This window comes from Spinacia oleracea, chromosome 3 (assembly GCF_020520425.1).
Source record: "Spinacia oleracea cultivar Varoflay chromosome 3, BTI_SOV_V1, whole genome shotgun sequence".
Lineage (NCBI taxonomy): Eukaryota > Viridiplantae > Streptophyta > Magnoliopsida > Caryophyllales > Amaranthaceae > Spinacia > Spinacia oleracea.
Window position 1 is genome coordinate 105,299,042 of NC_079489.1, and position 23,910 is coordinate 105,322,951.

Sequence of the window (23,910 nt, forward strand, 5' to 3'; positions counted from 1 at the left end):
CTTAAGTCAAATGTTATCACTCGTGGGCTCGTGAGACCCTCGCAAAACATGTCACATACACCATGGCTTGCGGGACGCACTTCGTCTAAAACTTTGACCATCGTCTCATCCCGAGACTCGGTCAAAGTGGGGGCTAACTGTAGACACCTACTTTTGTCCCAATTCCCGAAAGGGAAAGGTTCGATGATGAAAGCATAAATCTCCACTTGACAACGCATCTCCTATAAAATAAACGAATCTCAATTCCCCTTTTCATTTCACCCGAAACCTGATATTTATAGAAAACTGCTATTTATGGAAACCTGCTAAAAATAGTAACTGCCGTAAAAGGTAGCTTCTAAAAGTGGCAAATCATAAAGGATAGAAACCTGTCAGAATTAGGTGTTGCATTCCAACATAAATCCTAAATGAGATAGAAAACTGCGAGAATCCTATTCCTAATATGATTCGGAAATAAGAGTTACGTATTAATTAAAATCCTAACGAGCCTAGAGTTCGTAACGGGCCCAGACGCATTCCGTTATGAAATTGATACGCACTAAAAGACTCGATTAAGTCTCAAACACTACGGATTTCAGGAATCCGAATCTGACTAAGAAAACAGCCCAGACCCTATTTTCAACGCCTGGCTCTAGGCGCCGAAATCTTCGACGCCCAGGCCTGGGCGCTGAAAATACCTGGGTACGTGTTTTTTCCTAATTCTTTGTGGATTAGAACTCTGCAATTCTATCTTTCCACGAACTCTTCCCTATAAATACAGCCCCAAATTCGACGTGAATTGAGGACACAACACACAATTATATTATGAGTATTGACTTCAACCCTTAGCCTAAGCCTCACGCTGCGAAATTGTTCACGCGTTCTGTCGCAATCGATCCATAAATCGAACAGAACGTATCCTGTCCCATAATTGAGATTCGTTAAATAAAAAGGAGAAATAGCAAAGTCAAAGTGGTTAGTTTTCTGAGAACCGTGACGCACCTCTCAAGGGTGCGTCGTAATGTGCCCCTTCTCGATGATTTAATTGCTTTCCTCGCCCTTTTTATGAACTGTTAAACTAACTAAATCTGATTGTTCTATCACGCCTAACAAATATAATATTTTTGGGAAATTGGATTATCATTCTAGGTCCCTTAATACTATTTAAATCAGAGAGTCACGATCGATCTAGTATTATATGTTGCATATTGCTAAAATCAACTCAGATTAGTTTAATAGTTAACGCATGTCCCTTCAATTATTTATGCTGAGCTAGTAAAGATATCCTGCCTCTGGAGTTATCGACGAGCGAAGTACTCCTCTCGGTAGTTACAGTCCCCCGAACCCTCAATCTCTACCTTGCGGGTGTATGTTAAGAGATCCCCACACCAGGGATCACAAGGGAACCTACGGCCGTCGTGGTCAAACATAATTGCACTCCCTTTATGTCACGATAACCGAGTTTTGTCAGTTTTTCTCATTGTCGTTAAAAACTGAATGGCGACTCCTATATTACTAGTCAATTGGGTGTAAACTCACAGGAAATCCAATTACACTTGATTGAATAAAAAGAATCGTCACACCCACGAGGGACGAGGTCACGCATTAGCCTCGTGCTTTTTCGACCCCCTCACAACTTCTTTTCTTTCAACGAACTCTCGTAGAAGGTGAAATCTACGAAGTACATGCTTGACTCTTTGGTGGTGTCTAGGATCCTTTGCCTGTGCAATAGCTCTGTTATTATCACAATACAGGGCTATTGGTCCTTTAATGGAGGGGACTACACCTAGTTCACCTATGAACTTCCTTAGCCATATAGCTTCCTTTGCTACTTCATGTGCAGCAATGTACTCCGCTTCAGTTATAGAATCCGCAATGGTGCTTTTCTTAGCACTTTTCCAGCTTACTGCACCTCCGTTGAGGCAGAAGACAAACCCAGACTGTGATCTGAAATCATCTTTGTCGGTTTGGAAACTTGCGTCCGTATAGCCTTTAACAATTAATTCATCATCTCCACCATAGACCAGGAAGTCATCTTTGTGCCTTTTCAGGTACTTCAGAATATTCTTGGCAGCAGTCCAATGTGCCTCTCCTGGGTCTTACTGGTATCTGCTCGTAGCACTGAGTGCGTACGCAACATCCGGGCGTGTACATATCATTGCATACATTATTGAACCAATCAATGATGCATATGGAATCCCATTCATTCGTCTACGCTCATCAAGTGTTTTTGGGCACTGAGTCTTGCTTAGAGTTATTCCATGAGACATGGGTAGGTAGCCTCGCTTGGAGTCTGCCATCTTGAACCTATCAAGCACCTTATTGATATAAGTTCTTTGACTAAGTCCAATCATCTTTTTAGATCTATCTCTGTAAATCTTGATGCCCAATATGTACTGTGCTTCTCCTAGATCTTTCATCGAAAAACATTTCCCAAGCCAAGTCTTGACAGAGTTCAACATAGGAATGTCATTTCCGATAAGTAATATGTCGTCGACATATAATACTAGGAAAGCAATTTTGCTCCCACAGACCTTCTTGTATACACAAGATTCATCTGCGTTCTTGATGAAACCAAAGTCACTGACTGCTTCATCAAAACGTATATTCCAGCTCCTGGATGCCTACTTCAATCCGTAGATTGATTTCTTTAGCTTGCATACCTTTTTAGCATTCTTTGGATCCTCAAAACTTTCAGGCTATGTCATGAACACAGTTTCTGTTAAAACGCCGTTTAAGAAAGCGGTTTTGACATCCATCTGCCGTATTTCGTAATCGTAATATGCAGCGATTGCTAACATTATCCGAATAGATTTTAGCATTACAACTGGTGAAAAGGTTTCATCGTAATCCACACCGTGGACTTGCCTGTAACCTTTTGCAACCAATCTAGCTTTGAAAACTTCAAGTTTCCCATTCTTGTCCTTTTTCAGTTTGAAAACCCATTTGCTTCCAATGGCTTGGTAGCCATCTGGCAAATCGACCAAATCCCATACTTGGTTTTCACACATGGAGTCTAATTCAGATTGCATGGCTTCTTGCCATTGCTTGGAGCTAGGGCTCGTCATAGCTTGTTTGTAAGTCGCAGGTTCATCACTTTCAAGTAATAGAACGTCATAGCTCTCGTTCGTCAAAATACCTAAGTACCTTTCCAGTTGAGATCTATATCTTTGCGATCTACGCGGGGTAACATTTCTAGATTGACCATGATTCTCACCAGATTCTTCTAAAGATCTATGAGTTTCATCCTGGATGTCATCTTGAGCATTCTCTAGAGTTTGTTGTTCGACTCGAATTTCTTCGAGGTCTACTTTTCTTCCACTTGTCATTTTGGAAATGTGATCTTTCTCCAAAAAGACACCATCTCGAGCAACAAACACCTTGTTCTCAGATGTATTGTAGAAGTAATACCCCTTTGTTTCCTTTGGATAGCCCACAAGGATACATTTGTCAGATTTTGGATGAAGTTTGTCTGAAATTAATCGTTTGACGTATACTTCACATCCCCAAATCTTAAGAAAAGACACATTTGGAGGCTTTCCAAACCATAACTCATATGGAGTCTTTTCGACAGCTTTAGACGGAGCTCTATTTATAGTGAGTGCAGCTGTATTTAGTGCATGTCCCCAAAATTCTATTGGAAGTTCGGCCTGACCCATCATTGACCTGACCATGTCTAGCAAGGTTCTGTTCCTCCGTTTCGACACACCATTCCATTGTGGTGTTCCAGGAGTAGTCAATTCTGACAGAATTTCACATTCTTTCAGATGGTCATCAAATTCATAGCTCAGATATTCACCGCCTCTATCAGACCGCAGTGCCTTAATCTTCTTGCCTAATTGATTCTCTACTTCACTCTGAAATTCCTTAGATTTGTCAAAGTATTCAGACTTATGCTTCATTAGGTAGACATAACCATATCTACTGAAGTTATCAATGAAAGTGATAAAGTAGCTGAAACCACCTCTAGCATTTGTACTCATTGGTCCACATACATCTGTATGGATTAAACCTAATAGTTCAGTTGCTCTTTCTCCAACTTTAGAGAAAGGTTGCTTTGTCATTTTGCCAAGTAAACATGATTCGCATTTACCATAATCCTCTAAGTCAAATGGTTCTAGAATTCCTTCCTTTTGAAGTCTTTCTAAGCGTTTCACGTTAATATGGCCTAATCGACAATGCCACAGATAGGTGAGATCTAAATCATCCTTTTTGGCCTTTTTGGTATTTATGTTATAAACTTGTTTGTCGTGATCTAATAAATAAAGTCCATTGACTAATCTAGCAGATCCATAAAACATCTCTTTAAAATAAAACGAACAACTATTGTTTTTTATTAAAAAGGAAAATCCCTTAGCATCTAAGCAAGAAACTGAAATGATGTTTTTAGTAAGACTTGGAACATGGAAACACTCTTCCAGTTCCAAAACTAGCCCAGAGGGCAACGACAAATAATAAGTTCCTACAGCTAATGTAGCAATCCGTGCTCCATTTCCCACTCGTAGGTCGACTTCACCCTTGCTTAACTTTCTACTTCTTCTTAGTCCCTGTGGATTGGAACATAAGTGTGAGCCACAACCTGTATCTAATACCCAAGAAGTTGAATTAGCAAGTATACAGTCTATAACGAAAATACCTGAAGATGGAACGACTGTTCCGTTCTTCTGATCTTCCTTTAGCTTTGAACATTCTCTTTTGTAATGGCCTATTCCATTACAATAAAGACAGCTTGATGTGGACTTGTCCTGCTTTGATTTAGCATTGCCCTTGGACTTTCCACTTTTCTTGAACGGTCTCCCTCTAGCCTTGAGTAAATCTTTGGCTTCACAGTCCAGTATTATCTCAGCCTTTCTGACAAAGTGAACAAATTCTGCAACTGTTTCTTCTCTTGGTTCACTTAGGTATAGTTGCTTGAAGCGACCAAACCCACTGTGTAGTGAATTGAGCAAGATAGAGACTGCCATCCTTTCGCTTATTGGTGTTCCTAGTAGACTTTGGCGATCAAAGTATGAACGCATAAGATCCACATGGAACATCAGTGGGACGCCTACCCTCTGTTTAGTGCGAAGGAGCTGAACATGTGTTTCTTGGACTTCCATCCTATAACACCTGTTGGGAGAACTAACCTTTAGACCAGACATTGATTCAATCAACTCATGGACGTTCAGGTCCCTGTCCTCCGTGCTTCCACGACAGATATCCCTCAGATTCTTGATGAGCGTAAAAGGTTCATAAGCTACAAACCTTCTAGCCCATTCATCAGGGATATTGTTCAGCATGAGACTCATAACCTTTTTGAGATCCGCATCCCAGGCGAAAAATCTTTCAGGGGTCATGTCTCTGGCATAGTAGCTTGGCATGGGATGTAATAGTACATACTCAAGTCCATTGAGTCTGATTATTTCAACTAGCTTAGCTTCCCATTCAAGAAAATTCGATAGGTTCAGCTTGACCATAAGCTCAGAACCCATGATGATGATTTGATTGTTGTTTGCCATAGTTAAAACTACAATTGAAAAGAATAAACAAATAAATAACCATTCACAGTTTCTCTTAATAAACATAAATTCTAGCATACATGCATAATTCAATGTTCATTAAGCATTTTATTCAAGTTATGTGTTCCGGCAGGTGTGAATAAAATGATTCCAAGATCCTAAAATCCATTGAAGAATTAAGCACAATTTGTCGACTCAATCCTAAAACATCTTAGGTAAGCAAAAAACCTTTGCTAATAGTCTAGAAACTATTCTTGTTTGATAGGCACGTCTAAGGACTTATTAGGTAAACCTATCGATTTTGCCACGACATAAAAGGACTCCTTACTTATATCGTTGAGTTTCACCAAAACTAACATGTACTCACAATTATTTGTGTACCTTGCCCCTTTAGGACCAATAAGTAACACCTCGCTGAGCGAAAACTATTACTAGATTGATGTAAAGGATATCCAAGCAAGTGTATATTTTGGCATGGCACCTTTTAACTCAATTTTTAAGTTTGGAACTTAAGGCTCTTACTATGTTGGTTAGATTTTAAGTGAACTAAAATCCTTAATCATGCAACATAATCAAGCCACAATCTCATGCATAATTAAGACATATTTAAAGCAATAAATAACTTAAAGCATGCATAAGATAAATGTGATCTAGTATGGCCCGACTTCATCTTGAAGCTTCAACTTCAAAGTCCGTCTCGAAAATCTCCGTGGGAGGCACCATTTTCTTCAAATAGGATAAGCTATAATTACAACTATTTGATGGTACGCAGACCATATTTGAATTGAAAAACAATTTTGGTACTTTAGACCAATTACATTCAAATTAATGGTACGCAGACCATATTTTCTATCCTATTTGGGCCATACTAGTCACTTCATAACCTGCAAAACAGTACATATACAATATATACCATTCACCCATTCATTATCATGAATGGCCCACATAGCTGGTTAGTAAAACACGTTGTGCATCACATAAATATTTGCAGCAATTAATCAAGGGCACCAATAATCTACAAATTATTCAGTCCTTATTAATTCTAATCAAGTTGTTTTAACCTTAATGATTTGTAGACCTAATCAAGAGTTTATGACTAAAAGGGCTCCCACTTAAACCAATAAATTCATATGCTTTACTAATTTTAAACATAAAAATGTATTTCTAGTCTAACCGGAAACATACAAATTTAATTAAAATTTAAAGCTCATATAAATTTATAATTGAATCCACATATTTAATTTATTTTCAGTCGTATTTAAATTAATTCATTATTTTAATTTTAGTAAAATAATTAGAATAAATGAAATTTATTATAATTATAATATTCCAAAATTAAAATCCAAGAAAATAACTTAAATTATTAATTTTAAAATTAATTAAAATTACGTAAACTGAAAATTTCAAATTAAAATTTTAAACGATCTAATCGTAACTCAAGGCACGCACCATCACTACGCAACGCACAGCCATAGGCCACACGCACGCACCCATCGCTGGCCATGTGCGCGCAGCCTATGTGCTGTGTCGCATCTGTTGCTGCTCACCATCGCAAGGCGCGCGCCAGCGCTCGTCGCAACACGCTCGCTGCTCACCATCGCTGGGCGTAGCGCTCGTCGAACGCGAGCTTGCGCTCGCTGCGCGCGAGGCTTCGCACGTTGCGCGCGGCAGCTGCCCACATGCGACTGTCGCTGCCTTGCTCTCGCCCTTGCCCACTCGCCCATCGCACACAGCACACGACACAAGGCAGGGCTGCTGCCTTGTGCTCGTGCACCATAGCCTTGCTCATTGCATTCGTACCGCATGGGCGACGAGCTCCCTTGCTCGTCGTCGCATGCCCGCACTATACAACACCCCTTAAGGGTAACACGTAGCGTCCATTGCTTTGTGCGTGCAAGTTATATGAGCGAATTGCATAAAAAATTAAAAAATTTTATTTTCAAAATTAATGACAAATTAATAAATCATATTAATTTCATAATTTTAGGGCGAAAAATTGAAAATTTATTAATTAATTGATTTCCGATTAACATGGATTCAAGTCTAGGTCATAAAAATTTAAAATTCAACACAAATTTACAATTTTTGTGGTGGTTTTTAATCATATGTATCTAATTAAATTATTAAATAATTATGAAAATCAAATTAATTCTAAATTATTCCAATTTTCAACAAATTAATCATAATTACAAATTAGATTGCATAATTAACAAGGCTAGGCATTCAAACTTGTTAAACATATACAGTAGGTCAATCAAAAATTCAAGATTTAACAACAAGAATCGCAAGTATTTAATTTAACATCTTAAATTTACAAAATTTTGCGTTCGAAAAACTAAAATCTCCGGAAAGTCATAGTTAGGCTTCGAATTTGAGAATTCTGGGTTCGGCCGAAAATTACTATTTTTGTCAAAATTTTAGAATGCCTTTTACATGCGGAATTGACACAAAAATCACTCGATTTGGATGAGTAACGAAGAAACTGCCGAAAAACTGCGTACATATAATTAAATAAACGCAATTTGCAATTAATTAACAATTACGAAAATTAATCACCCCTTTTAATTCTTGCAAATTTGTAATATTTAACCATGTTTATGCAAATTAGATTATGAAAATAATAAGAGGCTCGTGATACCACTGTTAGGTTATGATACATATGACAATACATAAATCATGCGGAAAAACCATAAAGCCAGGAAAACATATTATTTACACATAATCATTTAGCATAGTATAGATGCATACACTTTGTAGCGTGTCTTCCCTAGCTGCGCCCGAACCGAACAAGAACAAGTCTTTAGGACTCCAAATGTCGTCCCTCCGTAGATAGTCCACAGTACGTCCGGATCCGCCTCAAGATTGACCAACTAGAATCGCCCTTAAGGTGCTAAGAATTTTCGGCTATTGTTGTGCAAGTGTATGGCTGAATTTTCTTTCAAAAACTTGCCCTTTAGAATACTTCAATCGTGTCTGTAAATAATGACCCTAGGCATTTATTTATAGAGGTATGGAAAAGGAACTGGAATCCTATTAGGATACTAATTAATTTAATTAGAATCCTGCTAGGACTCTATTAAATAAACTTTATCTAATAGGTTTAGGATTTAATCTTTTATCGAATCCCGATAGCTTCAGGATTCGCACACGAGCATCGCACGAGCACCGTATACCCGCGCAGGCCTTGCCGCCCACGCTGAGCGCACAGCGCTCGGCCCATGCTGCTGTCCGCGCGCGCCCATGGCTTCGGCTGGGCCTGGCTTGCGCAGGGCCTGGTCGAGGCTTTGGCGTATGTTGGTGATGCGTGTGGCTTGCTGGGCGATGGCCTGGCTTCGTGATAGGCCCTCGTCTAGCGAGCCTCGTCCGATGCTAATTCGTACGATACGCTTCCGAATAAATTCCCGATTTCGGAATTCTTTTCCGATACGAACAATATTTAATATTTCCGATTCCGGAATTAATTTCCGTTTCGAAAAAATATTTAATATTTCCGTTTCCGGAATTATTTTCCGATTCCGATAATATTTCCGATTCTGACAATATTTCCGTTTCCGGCAATATTTCCGATTCCGGCAATATTTCCATTTCCGATAATATTTTCCGATACGTACCATGTTTCCGTTTCCGGCAACATCTACGACTTGGATAATATTTATATTTCCGATACGATCCGTATTTCCGTTTCCGGCAATATCATCGTTTCCGGAGTATTCATTTCTTGATTGTGACGATCTCAGTTCCCACTGAAACCAAGATCCGTCGATTCCGAAGATCCATAGATAGAGTATTTAATGCCATAAAATACTTGAGCCGTTTACGTACTATTTGTGTGACCCTATGGGTTCAGTCAAGAGTAAGCTGTGGGTTAATATCATTAATTCCATTTGAACTGAAGCGGCCTCTAGCTAGGCATTCAGCTCTTGATCTCACAGAATTATTAACTTGTTAATTAATACTGAACCGCATTTATTAGACTTAACATTGAATGCATACTTGGACCAAGGGCATTATTTTCTTCAACATGATGACCCTACAATTAATGTAGCACAACTATGCTTCATTTCCCACTTGTAGGTCAATAACCAGACTTAGCTCCCGGAATTTGAGTTCTTAACAAGAGTTAGAACCTCAAGCAGCAATCTAATACCATGGGAGTTTATTTGCTAAGTCGTTTTTCTTTAACACAAACTTTTAGGTAGAAATTGAATCTTGAATTCATTTCTTTTGTTCCCCTTTCCTATCCTTTCTAGCACGTTTTCTTATAGTCCTACAGATTTTACTCTTTGCTTGATCTTCTTACTCTGTGCTTACAAAGTCCCTTTCTTTTATTCACTTTGAATGACCGCATCCAATGAGTCTAGTTCATTATCGAATCAAAAGAAAATTGGTTGTTAACCATTGGTTATACATGAGTCTTTAACTCAATACTTCATTATTCCAAAACTACCCAGTATTCTGAATATATGAGGTCCAATTGGTCTACCATTCAAATTTTAGTTTGAAAACAACCATGAAGATCACTATAAGAAAATAGCATTCAAGATACTCTCTCACTCTCCTTTTCTTTGAGAATCGCCCTCAAAATTAGTTACCAATCGATCGAGGAAATATCGCAGTTCTATTGTCCGAACGCAATAAGGTTGAAGATTTACTATTCTACAAAATGAACTAGCAAAGAAAACATTTTCATACTTTAATAACTTGAAATAAAAGCATTCACGCAATCATTATATATATATATATATATATCAAATGCATAAATAAAATGGTGAACTAGTATGGCCCAAAACATCTTGTCTTGAAACATCCAATCTTCATCACCATCTTGTTAGCTTGGCATCTTCTTGAATCTTCGTTCAATTGCTAACTTAAAGTTCTAAACTTAGAAAGACTTGAAAATAATAAATTACATCAAAATTTCCATGGTTCTCAGACCATATTTAAAACTTTACATTCAAAGATAGAACGGTTTGCAGACCGTATTTTACTATCCTAAATGACCATACTAGTCACTTAGAGTACCTGTGTAACACCCTAATAATTCCTTGCTTTTATAAAATCATTTTCCAACTTAAAGTAAAGGAATTACTAAAGTATTACCGCCACCGTAATAACGGTTAAGGTTATTACCAGAATTACGCAGCGGAATTTAATGTCAACTAACTTTTCAAAACATAAATAATTAAATTATCGAGGCCTCCTACAAATTGGAACCATAACGGCCCAAAAACCAAAGTATTAGAAGTTCAACGAATTCAAACATAATTAAAGTATAAATAAAATAGTTTCAAGTACGAAAGCATGCAACTCTCTCAATCATCTCAAGCCACATGATTTCGATCTACCAACCTGCTATATTATAAAGCTGAGTACTTAATTGATTTAGATCCTTAAAAGACACAAAGCACGTAGTCAGCAAAAGCTGAGTACTTACAAGAATAGAGTGAAACAAAACTATAAACATGCATCACTCACTAAGTACTAATCAACATGCAAAAGCCATTTAATAAATAACAAGTAAATCATGAATACAAGACTCGACACTTGACTCGACTCTTGACTCACAATTTAATTAGAATAAGCTTCGAATGGGCCAAAAGAATATTCCATAAAGGAAAGGTGATAGGAGTCAACCATACACCAAATAATAAATAATAATATCGGACCATACCGAGTGTCGGGCCATACCGACAGAATTCCTGCGCATAATATGAATGAAACAACGTCTTGTATCATTAGTAGGAGATCAAGCTTTCCGGCAAGTCCCCCCCCCCCCATTGTTCATACTCAAGGTATATACGTTCCAAGAGTTTTGAAACTTGTTCTGGTTGCACTTTACGTTTATTAATATTTTATTAAAGGCGAACTCAAGACTCAACAACATACACACATACAATTAATAAACAACAACCAAAACAACCTTATTTTAATGCTTTAGGACTTGTCATCAACAAAGCAAGACATTGTGAAATTACTACCAGGTTGCTTCTCACAAAAGTGAGATTCCACATCATGCCCATTAACATGAGGGTTGTGCCCTTGCACGACAAATCCTAATTCATTTCATATAATATTCCCAACTGAACCCTACATGTGCGGTGGCTTACGTGAGCGAACCCTTCACATGTGGTAAGAATAAGTAGTACAACGTGGTACGAATAATTGGCTCAAGAGTATGCTAGACATCCCGTACAACAGCATAATAATAAATAATCCATCCCTTGCATGTGAAAACAAACCATACATGCATAAATATTTAACAACATGATTGATAATGAAATTCATACTCATACTAATCCCAACATGCTTGTTTAACCAATAATTCAATAAATCCAATAATTATAAAAAACTCACTTAATTCATACTCATACTAATCCCAACATGTTTTAACATGCACTCGACGAGCCACACGTCCACCCACCCTTTTGTTCGTGCCTTTGGTTCATACTACGGACCAACTTAATTAAAAAATATATTTTAATTTCACGAACGTTTGCATTAATGTTATTTTTCATAAAAAGTTACAATTTTTATTTTCGAAAAACAACGGTTTGTACGATTTAATAAAATAAACGACAATCCAATTTCGTAAAATATTAAATCAAGGCTAACATTATTCAAATTTTAAGAACGAACTAATCAACCAAAAATTTAAATTTTAAATAATAAAATCCAAAACTTTAAATCGTTCTTTAAACATTTAAATTTCAGATTTTAATAATTAGGTTTAAGTGCGATTAAAATTAACGAAACCATTCAAAATTTTAATCCAATAATTTTTAAAATTAGCCACTGACCCATGAATTTTTTTTTTTTTTTTTTTGCTAGGCAAGCAAGATCGAATAATATTAAGCTCGAAACACATTTGCAACCTAAGCTAACTCAAGGATGAAACAAACCAACTAGGTTGGACCATTCCATCAAAGAGCTAGAAAACAGATTAACTAAGCTTACAGAGTAGCAAACCACAAGCTATCTCTCCTAGTTACATTTTTGGGCAAAAGAAACAAGATTCGATCTCTAACATTTTTTTGAACTCTAGCTACCATATTCTGCATAGTAGGGAAAGAAGCATTCCAAAAACAACTATTCCTGCTTGACCAAACATAATAAACTGCAGCAGCTAGCATTGCAAAGCTAACTTGCTTCCTGAACTTAGACATTCTGCCATAAGCAATGAACCTCATAAGCTGCTTCAAATCACCAGTGGAGTAAGAGATTCTCAACCAAAGTTTGAGGGCACTAATGCATCTGCTGCTGTAGGGACAAGCAAAGAACAGATGCTTATGATCTTCATCAGCTTGTCCACAAATCAGACAATTAGCAGTATTACTAACACCAAATCTTGCCAATTTTACAGTGGTTTGAAGCCTACCCTGCACTGTCAACCAGCATATAAATCTATGCTTAGGGATATTCAGCCTATTCCACACCATATTGTCCCAACGAATCACTGGTTTAGGTCCAATGATTTTTTCATAAACTGTTTTCACAGAATAATGAGGCATAGAAACTAACTCAGCTTGAGTATATACTAGCTTCAATATCTCTTTTATGGCACATATCTTCTTCCAATACCAGCTAGCAGAAGCTACATACTTATACTCCCACCAGTCCCCATCTTTAATGTACACAGCATGAACCCATTTGATCCAAACATTATCCTGTTTAGATGCAATGGCGCAAACATATTTTCCAATGCTTGCAATATTCAAGTTGATAACATCTCTAAAGCCAAGACCACCTTGCCTTTTATCACAGCATGAACTATCCCAAGAAATGTTACTGTTTTTCTGACTATAAGCTTGTCCACTCCAAAGAAAAGATCTACAAACCTTAGTGACTTCATGCAAAACTTTCTTAGGCAGAATAAATACCTGAGCCCAGTACATATGTATACTCATCAGAACAGAATTAATGAGCTGCATTCTTGCTGTGTAGGATAGATTCCTTGAACTCCAGACTTTAATCCTAGCAATCATCTTATCCACTAGGACATCACATTGAGCAGCAGAGATTCTTTTAGCACAGATGGGAACTCCTAGGTACTTAAAAGGAAGCTGACTCCTAGTAAAACCAGAAACATTGACAATTCTGTTGATTTCATTCTCAGCCATACCACAACAATAGATAGCTGATTTCTGCTTGTTGGCTAAAAGACCAGAAGAAGTTGAGAACAGCTTAAAAGCTTGTAGCAGAAGATACACAGAGGGAAAATCACCTTTACTGCACAAGATTAGATCATCAGCAAAGCATAAATGAGTAAGCTTAAGCTCTTTGCATCTAGGATGAAACTGAAAGTGAGGCAGTCCACTCATTTTATAGAGAATTCTGGAAAGATATTCCATACAGATCACAAGCAGGAGGGGAGACATGGGATCACCCTGTCTTAGTCCCCTTTTTGACTTGAAGAAGCCATGCATTGTGCCATTAAGCATCAGAGAAAATATAGGAGTAGTCACACACTCCATAACAAGAGTCACAAAAGCTCCAGGGAAACCCAGCTGAACCAACATTTCTTGCAAGAAATCCCAATCAACTGTGTCATATGCTTTTTGAAGATCAATCTTCATCATACAACTTGGTTTAGCACTCTTCCTACCATACTGTTTCACCAAATCCTGAACCATCATGATATTATGCACTATGTATCTACCATGGACAAAACCCCCTTGATTCTCAATGATCAAATCAAGTAGCACTTGCCGCAATCTACCACAGATCACTTTAGTAATGCATTTATACAGAGTATTGCAACAGGATATAGGTCTGAATTCACTCACATTCCTTGGACACTTAGTCTTAGGAATGAGAGTGATGACTGTATGATTTAACTCCTTTAGCAACTTGCCTTGCTGTAGAACATCTAGCACAGCATTGATAACATCATCACCAACAATGTTCCAAGCATCTTTATAGAAATAAGATCCATACCCATCAGGTCCTGGTGCCTTCCTACCAGGAATAGAAAACAATGCCTTCTTCACCTCAACAGCTGTATATGGTGCATTTAGAATATTTCTATGAGCATCTGTAATCAGGGGGCCAGCTTGAACAATGTGACTAAGAACGTAACTGGTCTTCTATCAGTGTGAGTAGTACCCAACAAGGTTGTATAATAATCCAAGAAAGCTTGAGAGATATCTGCAGGATTATCTCTCCAAATCCCATCCATGCCATAGATACTGTAAACTTGGTTATGAGTGTTCCTAGCTTTGATACTCTGATGGAAGAGAGAGGTATTTTCATCACCATCCTTAAGCCATGCAGCCTTTGCCTTCTGTTTCAAAAACTCCAGGTAAGCTTGATGTTTAATTTTGTAATTCTGAACTGCATTGAGTTCTGCATCAGCAAGACTTTGATCAGCACGGTCAAGATGCATTGATGTCTGAGCTGCAATCATATCATGATATGCTTGAAGATCAGAAGCTTGAACGTTAAAGAAACCCTTCCTATTCAACTCTTTAAGAACCAACTTCACCTTCTTTAGCTTGTGAACAACACCAAACATCTTGCTCCCTTGAACTGTACCACTCCATTGCTCTTGGATAAGAGTCATGAATTGAGGAGCAGATTTCCACATTGTAAAATACTTGAAATTCTTTTCCCCTCTTGTATCCCTAGGATATACAGTCAACAATCCAGGAGAATGATCAAAACATCCCTCATTCATAAAACACACTTCAGCTGATCTATAATCACCTAACCATTTAGGATTAGCCATTATTCTATCAATTTTAGAGAAGACCCTAGCTGTACCCTGCTGTTTGTTATTCCAAGTGTAGAAGTTACCCACACTTCTAATGTCCTCCATACTACAAAAATGCATACAATCACAAATATCCACTATTTCAGTATTCCTAACAAGAGAACCAACTCTCTCATCAGTGCTAATAACACAATTGAAATCTCCACACAAGATCCAGGCATCCTATGCATGTGTTTAAAGATTTCAGATCTTTCCACAACACTTCTCTATTAGAGCTGTCATTGAAAGCATATATGAAAGTACAGAAAAAACTAGGTATACCACTCACTGGTTGAATGAAACAATGCATGAACTGACTAGAAGCTGCTTGGATACTCACAGAAAAACTTCCTGGATTCCAAGCCAAGATTATTCTGCCACCATTATGATAACTTGCATTACTAGAAAAACACAAATTTGGAAAAACTCTTTGGTAAAGCTTCCCTAAATTAGGAAGCTTAACCTTATGCTCTAGGAGACCAACTAGCCCCACATGATATTTGTGAAGAAAATGCTTCACAATATCCTGTTTTCTGAGCTAGGTTGATACCCCTAACATTCCATGATAAGATTCTATCCATAAGATTTGGAAGAGTTCCCTCTTCCTGTGCTACCCTCCTCAATGTCATCTTCCCTATCCAACTCAGCAGAACTGCAAGCACTGTGAACACCATCATCATTCAGCATTTGGAAAGAATTATCAACTGGTGTTGGTACCAAGCTGGTAGGTCTAACCCTGATTGGCCTGAGAGTTCTTTGAAACCCCTTCTGATCCACCTCTGGTTCCACCACCTCTGTGTGATTATGAACCTGTTGTTTTTTCTGCACCCATATTCTCTTAGTTTTCCCCTTCCTACACTCAGTAGTTGAATGTCCAACTAGCTTGCAGTTATCACAAACAGTTGGCCTCCACTCATAAGTGATAGGTACCTGAACCAGCTCACCATGTTCATTCATAAATGATACTTGATCAGGAAGCTTTTGTGTGATTGGAATATCAACCAACACCCTACATACTGAAGTTTATGCCTACTCACAGTGGCTGCATCCCTCTTAATTGGCTTGCCTAACTGACTCACTATTTTGAAAAGCGATTTTTCACCCCAATACTTAAAATTCAGACTCAACTGAATCCAAATGGGGACTGATTTGATCTCTTCCTTCTCCACATCCATGTCAACACTCCAAGGTTTCACTATCATTGGCTTGCTGTCAAAGAAAAAGTGGCTAGAAGTGACTTTATCTCTCATATCCATAGTCAGGAATCTCACCAAGTAGATCCCCTTTTAAACCAAAACCACCTTATCAACATTAAATTTTTCCAAATTCTCCTAATAAACCCTTCTATAACATGTATTGGAGGATTAGCACCAATAATATAGCAGATAATGGAAGAGTTCCAAAAATCCACCTCATCCTGTATGTCATCAAGTTCAATCTGTACAGGGCTAGAAACAGGATGCAGTTCATTTGTATCAAGTGGTCTAAATTCATCATCAACACTATCAGCATGTTCAGTCATAACATCATCAAATTGTTGCAATATTGGAATGGAAATCGTACCAATATCAACATTAGATGGAGAATTATTCACCTTGTTAGCTGATCGATGAACAGATTGCATCCACTCATTTGAAGGAATGCCTGATTTCAGAACGAGCTTGTAAATGTTGCAGCCCATATTTGGGGGTGAGAATCTCATTTTCTATCGTCAAATCCAACGCTTCGACTCCTAAAACCTCCTCAATCGATCGAGTCTTAAGAGCCTGAGAATCAGATGAAGGTCCTCGTAGTTTCTGCTTTGCATTGCCATGCTTACTTCCTTGCATCTTACCCCCAGATTTCCTTGCCATGGCAGCAGTGCACAATGAGGGGGAAAAAGGCAAGTTTTCTCTCGCTTCTCTCTATGAAATTATATTCCCTTTCCCAATTAACTGAATTATTAGATCTAAATTATTTAAAAAATCAATTAAGGATCTAAATTTTACGAATTTGGGGAAAGCAAAATTAGGGTTTATACTTATCGAAAAAATCTGAAATTTTTACCATAGATCAAGAATATACCCAGAAACATCGTGTCAAAATTTCAAGCAATTTCGAGTTGATTAGGTTGACCTTTTAATTGAATTACTTTCCGACACTTTTAATTTTTATTCGAAAATTAACAAAAACGCCCAAAACACATCACTTCTAGGCCTGTTTTTGCAATTCCGTTCTCATGAGTTGGTCTTAGAAAATCGTTTTCAATCAGATTAGGGTTAGAAAGGTCGAAAAACCGAATCTTTTTTATTTCGGAACAGGTTACGCAACTAATACAATAATCCATAAAATTTTCGAAAAATTCAACAAAAATTCTAAAAAATTCGACAGCAGCAAAAACAATTAAATCATGCTAAAACATGCTTTGAATACATAAGGCTCTGATACTACTGTAGGGAATACAGTTAAACATAATAACATGTGCGGAAACAATCCCCAAAGCCAGGAAACATGTATAAAGCACAGATTAAGCAAACTTACATTTGAAGCGTATTTTCCCTAGTAATCTGTCAACTAACACGAACTTAGAACTCCACTTGTCGTTCCTCTACTTGGTTCACCGACACGATTAGATCCGTCTTGATAACTGTAGCTTAGACAATCAATCAAGAGTTTGTGCATTTGGGAAGAACACATCCATGGAGGCTGAGAGAGAATTAGGGTTTCTCTCTCATCCTTAGGGTTTTGATGTGTGTCGACTAAATTGTATATTAGGTTAGGAAAACAACTTGTGTTGAATAATATTATAACCCTTATGTTATAATACTAACCGGCCAAGCCACAAAGGCAAGAACCGGACAGCACACGCAAGCCTAAACGCGCGCACCACACAGGCGCTGGGCCTTGGGCCACGCTGTGTGCGCTGCTGTTGCTGCTCCCCACATGCGCGCGCGCCCAGCCGAGGCATGGGCCTTGTGCGCGCTGGCTCGCTGCTACGCCTAGTGGGCCTTGCGCGCTTGCGCGCCTTGGCTCGTTGGGCGTAGCAGCGTTGCCTTCTCGTATTTGCGTCCGATGCCTTACGGCAATTATTTATCGTATAGTACTTGAAGATCCAATGTCGAACTATACGATTATTCGTTTCGCCTAGCTTACGAATATATGCAATACGATATATGATTCCGATCCAACGTCATATCGTATATTTATGTTTTCCAAACTAATTCCCGAAAAGCTATTAAATGAATTTCCGATTCATTTAATCCGGTGATCTGTTACGTGTCATTGGTGTGACCGTGTAGGTTCAGTCAAGAGTAAGTTGTGAGCTTGATATTCATTAGAACTCACTGATCGGAAGCATTTCTCCAGCTAGCTGTTCCGGTCACTTGATCTCACTGAATTAATTGTCCACAATTAATCTGAACCTTGGTATTAGACTAAATGCACCTTGGTTGAAGGACATATTTCCTTCAGATACACTCTTCCAGACCGGGTTTAGTTGTTAACCTCGGTTTCTGGAGGAGGGTAGGTGAAGGGTACTGCGTGCCAGTCTTTGGTGAAGAAATTCTGGCCCGTGGCTTCAGCTTGGAAGAGGTAGACATCATCGGCATTGTCGTCCCAGATGCCGCAGATGTCGCCATATTGATGGCTTGTTGGTAATCGGGCCAGCGGGTTTCCTTGAGGTGTTATGTAGCTCAAGGGGTCGATAGATGTGCACTTTAGGTGATCGAGTGTTATGCAGCAGGCTCCCAGAGGACTTGTGTTATTGCTTGACTTGTGAATGTTGGGCAGGGGAATGATGTTGTCCTCTATCATATCATGTATCGTGTTCTTAAGGAACCAACAACTTTCAATATCGTGGCCTTTGACTCTGTGGTACTTGCAATAGGCAGAGCCATCCCAGTACTTGGCTTTGACTGCAGGCTCAGGTGTTGGTTCTAACGGAACCAATTTGCCTTGAGTCGGTCGTATGCTGCTTTCAAAGTTGACCCTATTGGGGCGTACTTTCGGCCCCTGATCCAGCGCTTTGTCCTTGGTGGGTTGCTTTCAACATCGTGGACCTCTTGTGCCTAGGACTGTTCGCCTTTCTTGTAAGTGTTGTTTTTGGGCGTGTATTGCGGTTTTGCCGCAGCATTCTGGGTATTCTTGAAGAGATCGTCTTCAATTTTGATGCCCGCGTCATAGATTCTCTTAAAGGAGTCAAGACCGAAGTACCGAACATGTTGTTTGTACGCAGGGTCCATGTTATCGTTAAACTTTTGGACTAGCTCTGGTTCGGGAGGCCTCTGTATTATTTGAGCAGCTTACTCCCTTCATCGGGAGAAGTAAGTCGTGAATCCCTCGTTCTTTTTCTGTGAGACGACTTCTAGCTCGCGCATGGTTACTTGGAAGTCTATGTTTGACGAGTATTATTTGACAAAGATATTAGTAAAGTCTTCCCAAGTGGGGAAAGTCTTAAAGTCCAGGTCATAGAACCACTGGAGTGATGTTGTTTCCATGGACAGGGTAAAGGCCGGCAAATACATGGATCTTTCCACGCCTTTCAGGTTTATCGCGCCCACGAAGCTCAAGAGGTGATTTCTGGGATTGTCTGTCACCTTGAATTTGAGCAAGTCGGATGAAATGAACTTGTCTGGTAATTTGACAGCAAGGGGTTTGGGTTCAACCGAGAAGAAATTGCTTCCCATTGTCTGCTGAAGGACAATTTTCTCAATTTTCCTTGCATTATCTTGCTCATTTTGGGCCTGAGTAGCCGTTAGATTTTGATTTTCCATGCGAAGCTGTTGCATAGCAGTAGCCATCAACTTGACTTGTGCGGCCAAATCTTCAAGCAACATGTTGCTAGTTGGTGCAGGGGAGAACTAGGGTTGGAAAATTGCAGATCCTGGAAAAGGATAATGACGGGTGGAGACAGGAGTTACTATTTCTGCAATCGAACTAGCAATTGGAGTGGTAGATTCGAGACGCGCTAATCGCTGATCTTCAGTTCGGCGCCAAGTAGCAGAACCAACCCTATATTACAAGACAGTTATTTAGGATAATGGATTGGTTTACTACTGGACATGCATTTGACACTAACTCGGAATGGCTCGATTTCTTAGGTAGAGGTAGTTTCCTAAAGACATAACTCAGGTGAACGTACGGATATTTTCTTTTTTAGCTTGAATAATGTCATGCCATTCATAAGCATCATTGGGGGCTAACAATTACTTCGCGAATCGTTTTTAGTTTAAGCCAAGGGCGCACGAAAATTGTCGAGAGTGAAGCCAGTGGTGCCAGAAAATTCCAGCGCTTAAAAGCGCAGCGTTGGAATTTTCCAGCGTTTGCCTATTGTGCGCTGGAAATTTCTAGCATCTGCAGGCATTTATGCAGCTTACCTCCTTAAGTCAGTCATGTTCCGTGGCTTGAACGTTACCAAACTGTGCCCTTCGTTTGAGCGTTTTTGCGCTCAAACGTTCAGCATTCCGACACAAGTAATTTGTGCGTACCGGCCTTTGGGTTTGATTGGTAAAGCTAATGCGGATTTTTGTTAATTTTGACTTAATGAGGCTTCAATTCCGTGAGAATACCTTAGGCGCAGTTTTGAATATGCGTTCCGGAATGGGTATTTTCAGCCTAACCTACGTAATGCATAGGGCAGATGCGTATTTTGGTCTTTTGAATTGGTTGCACAATGGACTGGTTTCTAGATTTTTGAGTTCTGATTTGTGGCTTAAATGCGAGGAAAAAGTAGGCGTGCGCTTAAAAATAACAGCGTGCAGGATGGCAACGCTGGAATTTTCCAGCGCTGACCTGGTCAGTGTGACAATTTTAGGCGCTAACCATTGTGACTTTCTTTTCCTCATCGCATGCGTTAGAATTTTCTGGCGCATAGATTCTACGCGCTGGAATTCCTGGCAGCGCTGTTTTATTCTGGCGTTGGGCTCCTTGTTACAGAATGTTGACTTTGATTCGCATCTTTAATATTATTTCAACATTTAGAGCATATTTTGGGAATTTTGAAAGCATTATTGACCTTAAACTGAGCGTCTGGTTGATTACTTTCACATAGAACATAAAAATCTACATTAAACTAACAACAAAGCATGATTTCAAGTACGATGCGCATTTAGTTTATGCTAGTCTCTAAAGTTCAATACGCTTGGGTGTCAAAGGGTACCAAACCTATCGCCGATTCCGCAACAGGCCCTTACCAGAGTAGTCGGGTTCATGACGAATTTTATCAAGGCCTATCCGGTACGTGCTGGAGTGGCATATACCGTGAATTTACCTAGGAGATAAGCGGTTTGGTTTTGGTGGATGTCCTACATCCCGAATGCATCGAGTGGATAACATCCGAAACGCGTGCACCCCCAGGCTGATAGGTGTCCTTAGTCTGGACTTCCGAGATGAAACATGCCAAGGAAGCCGAGATTCGGTGATGCGGTTTTGTCGCGATCATTCGTCACACTAAATATTCAGGTCGTCCCAACTTAATAAGGAAAAATTGTGGTGTAGCGTTCTATTTCTGCTATACGGCTTCCTCACCAACGTACTACTTGCACAAATTATTTCAATATTGTCCCCAGCGGAGTCGCCACTGTAAGGGGGTCGATAAATACAATGGGGCGCCTCTCAAAGAGTGTACGGCCCGCACAACTTTTCCCCTCTGGATGTGGCAAGCATATTAAGTAAATAGGAACTAACTATAGGCGTTAGGAGTCGCCATTCAGTTTACTATTACCCTTGACGTCCAACTTTTACACAGAACTACAGAAACAGTAGTAAATGTGGTGTCAAGACAGAAGAAATATGATTTTATCAGTCTATAATCCGTAGTGCCTGAGATTTTTTATTCCCTGCCATCTCCCTCCCCCACCACACATCCCCAGTAATATGAGACAATTGGAATATTACTCCGTATTTCAGTTTCCACTTCCCCTCCCTTTCTTTCTTTGTCTTCCTCCCTGACTGTCAAGCATGGATTCTACTGAAATAGTTTAATTGGACTAAACTCGTCAGATTTTTTCGACAATAATTCTACTGAAATAAGTGTAATTTTATTTCATTATTACTCCGCTCTATGTATTCATCAAGTGGTAATGATTAGACCTAAAAAGTCATTGAAACTCTCTCCCAATACATATTAAAACAAGAATTTCATACTTAGACATTAAAATTTGATGATTAAGAATATTGAAAGGATAAATTAGTAGAACAAATTAAAGATGCTAACCTCGAAATTCGGAGGGGGAGCATCTCGTGCGGCGGCCGTACAACCTTGAGACCGGTGGTCGCAGTTTGGGGTTTGCGGGAGATTGCAGCGGTGGACGTAATTTGTGAGTAGTTCGTGATTTACAAATGAAAAAAGGAAAAATCAACAAGAGAAGAAGAGGATTTCCGGGTAAAAAAATGGCACAAATAGCTATTGTTTGCAAAATAGAACAAAAAATTTACAGAAATAAACGAATTAACCTTGTAATTGGGAGCTCCAACGGAGGAAGAAGGAGAATTCAAGAGCTCCAATAGTCCAATGGAGGAAGACGGAGAAAACGAGAGGAGAGAGAGAGAGTTGGCTTTGGGGATGTAGAAAAGAATACTCCGTAGTTAGGTTTTGAACTTTTGGGTTTTGCGCCAAACACAATATTTTGAGTTTGGATGAATTTAGGATGCCGCGTAAGAGTCAGTTTCTTTTTTTCTTTTTTTTTAAATGGGAATATAGTACGCGGTCTAGCACCAGTGCACCACCGCTTTGTATACTACTCTGTATTAATTCGTTCCATCTACATATTAGCTTTAACTATTTTTTTATTGGGGTAAAAACATATGAAATGGTTACCGCTTTATATTCTTTCCACCATGAAATTGTCATCATAGATAAGCGCTCTATATAATCTTGCGAAACGCTTAACACATTTGACCGTTCTATATCCAATGTTTCTTATTCCGATTTTTGTAGTAGTGAAATATGATACCAACATGAGTATTTCTAAGTTTGACTTTGCAGGTGCTCCATTAGAAAAAGCATTAGGGTTATTCACCCCTTTCTGATTACTTACAACAAATGGCTTATTAGCTTATTAGAGTAATAAAATGTAAAATGTTATATTCCTTAATTCTTGACAATGTTATAAAAGTATAAAACTCATGAATCTGGATTGTTTTATTAGCCCTTCCACTATTTTATTGACTTGTATTACATTGACTAATCGTTAATCGATCATTAAACTAAATTGATCTAATTATATAATTACGCAATTATATCGTTATAGATTTATATCCTTACATAGATATAGTTATGTGGACTTTTAGTTTAAACTAATCATGACCATCAATTCATCAATTATTAGCTTATTAGAGTAATAAAATGTAGAATGTTATATTCCTTAGTTCTTGAAAATGTTATAAAAGTATTAAACTCATGAATTTGTATTGTTTTATTAGCCTTGCACTCTTTTATTGACTCGTATTCAACTGTCTAATCGTCTAATCGATCATTAAACTAAATTGATATAAATCAATACCTTACAAGCTTATAACCTAAGAACTAATCGAAAAGCTATGTTGTTTTAATTGAATCGACTTAATTCATTAACAATTGAACTTGTTTGTCTCGTTTCGTTGTTGAACATGTTAATCTCGTTGTTGTTTAAACCAATATGAATATATGACAAACTTGTATTTACAAACTTTAGAAATTCGTTACGTATTAATTCATCATTATCGACT

General features: G+C 38.6%; 1 long non-coding RNA gene across 2 annotated transcripts; it reads right to left on the reverse strand.

Moving 5' to 3' along the window:
• Positions 1–10,625: 10,625 nt before the first annotated feature.
• On the reverse strand, positions 10,626–23,279 carry LOC130470455 (uncharacterized). Of its 2 annotated transcripts, none has more exons than XR_008930825.1 (2): positions 22,418–23,279; positions 10,626–10,826 (listed from the first exon to the last, which is right to left on the reverse strand). It is a non-coding gene; the product is annotated as an uncharacterized lncRNA (long non-coding RNA). The 2 variants fall into 2 exon arrangements; XR_008930826.1 differs by having other exon boundaries at positions 10,626–10,842.
• Between the last annotated feature and the right edge of the window lie 631 nt (positions 23,280–23,910).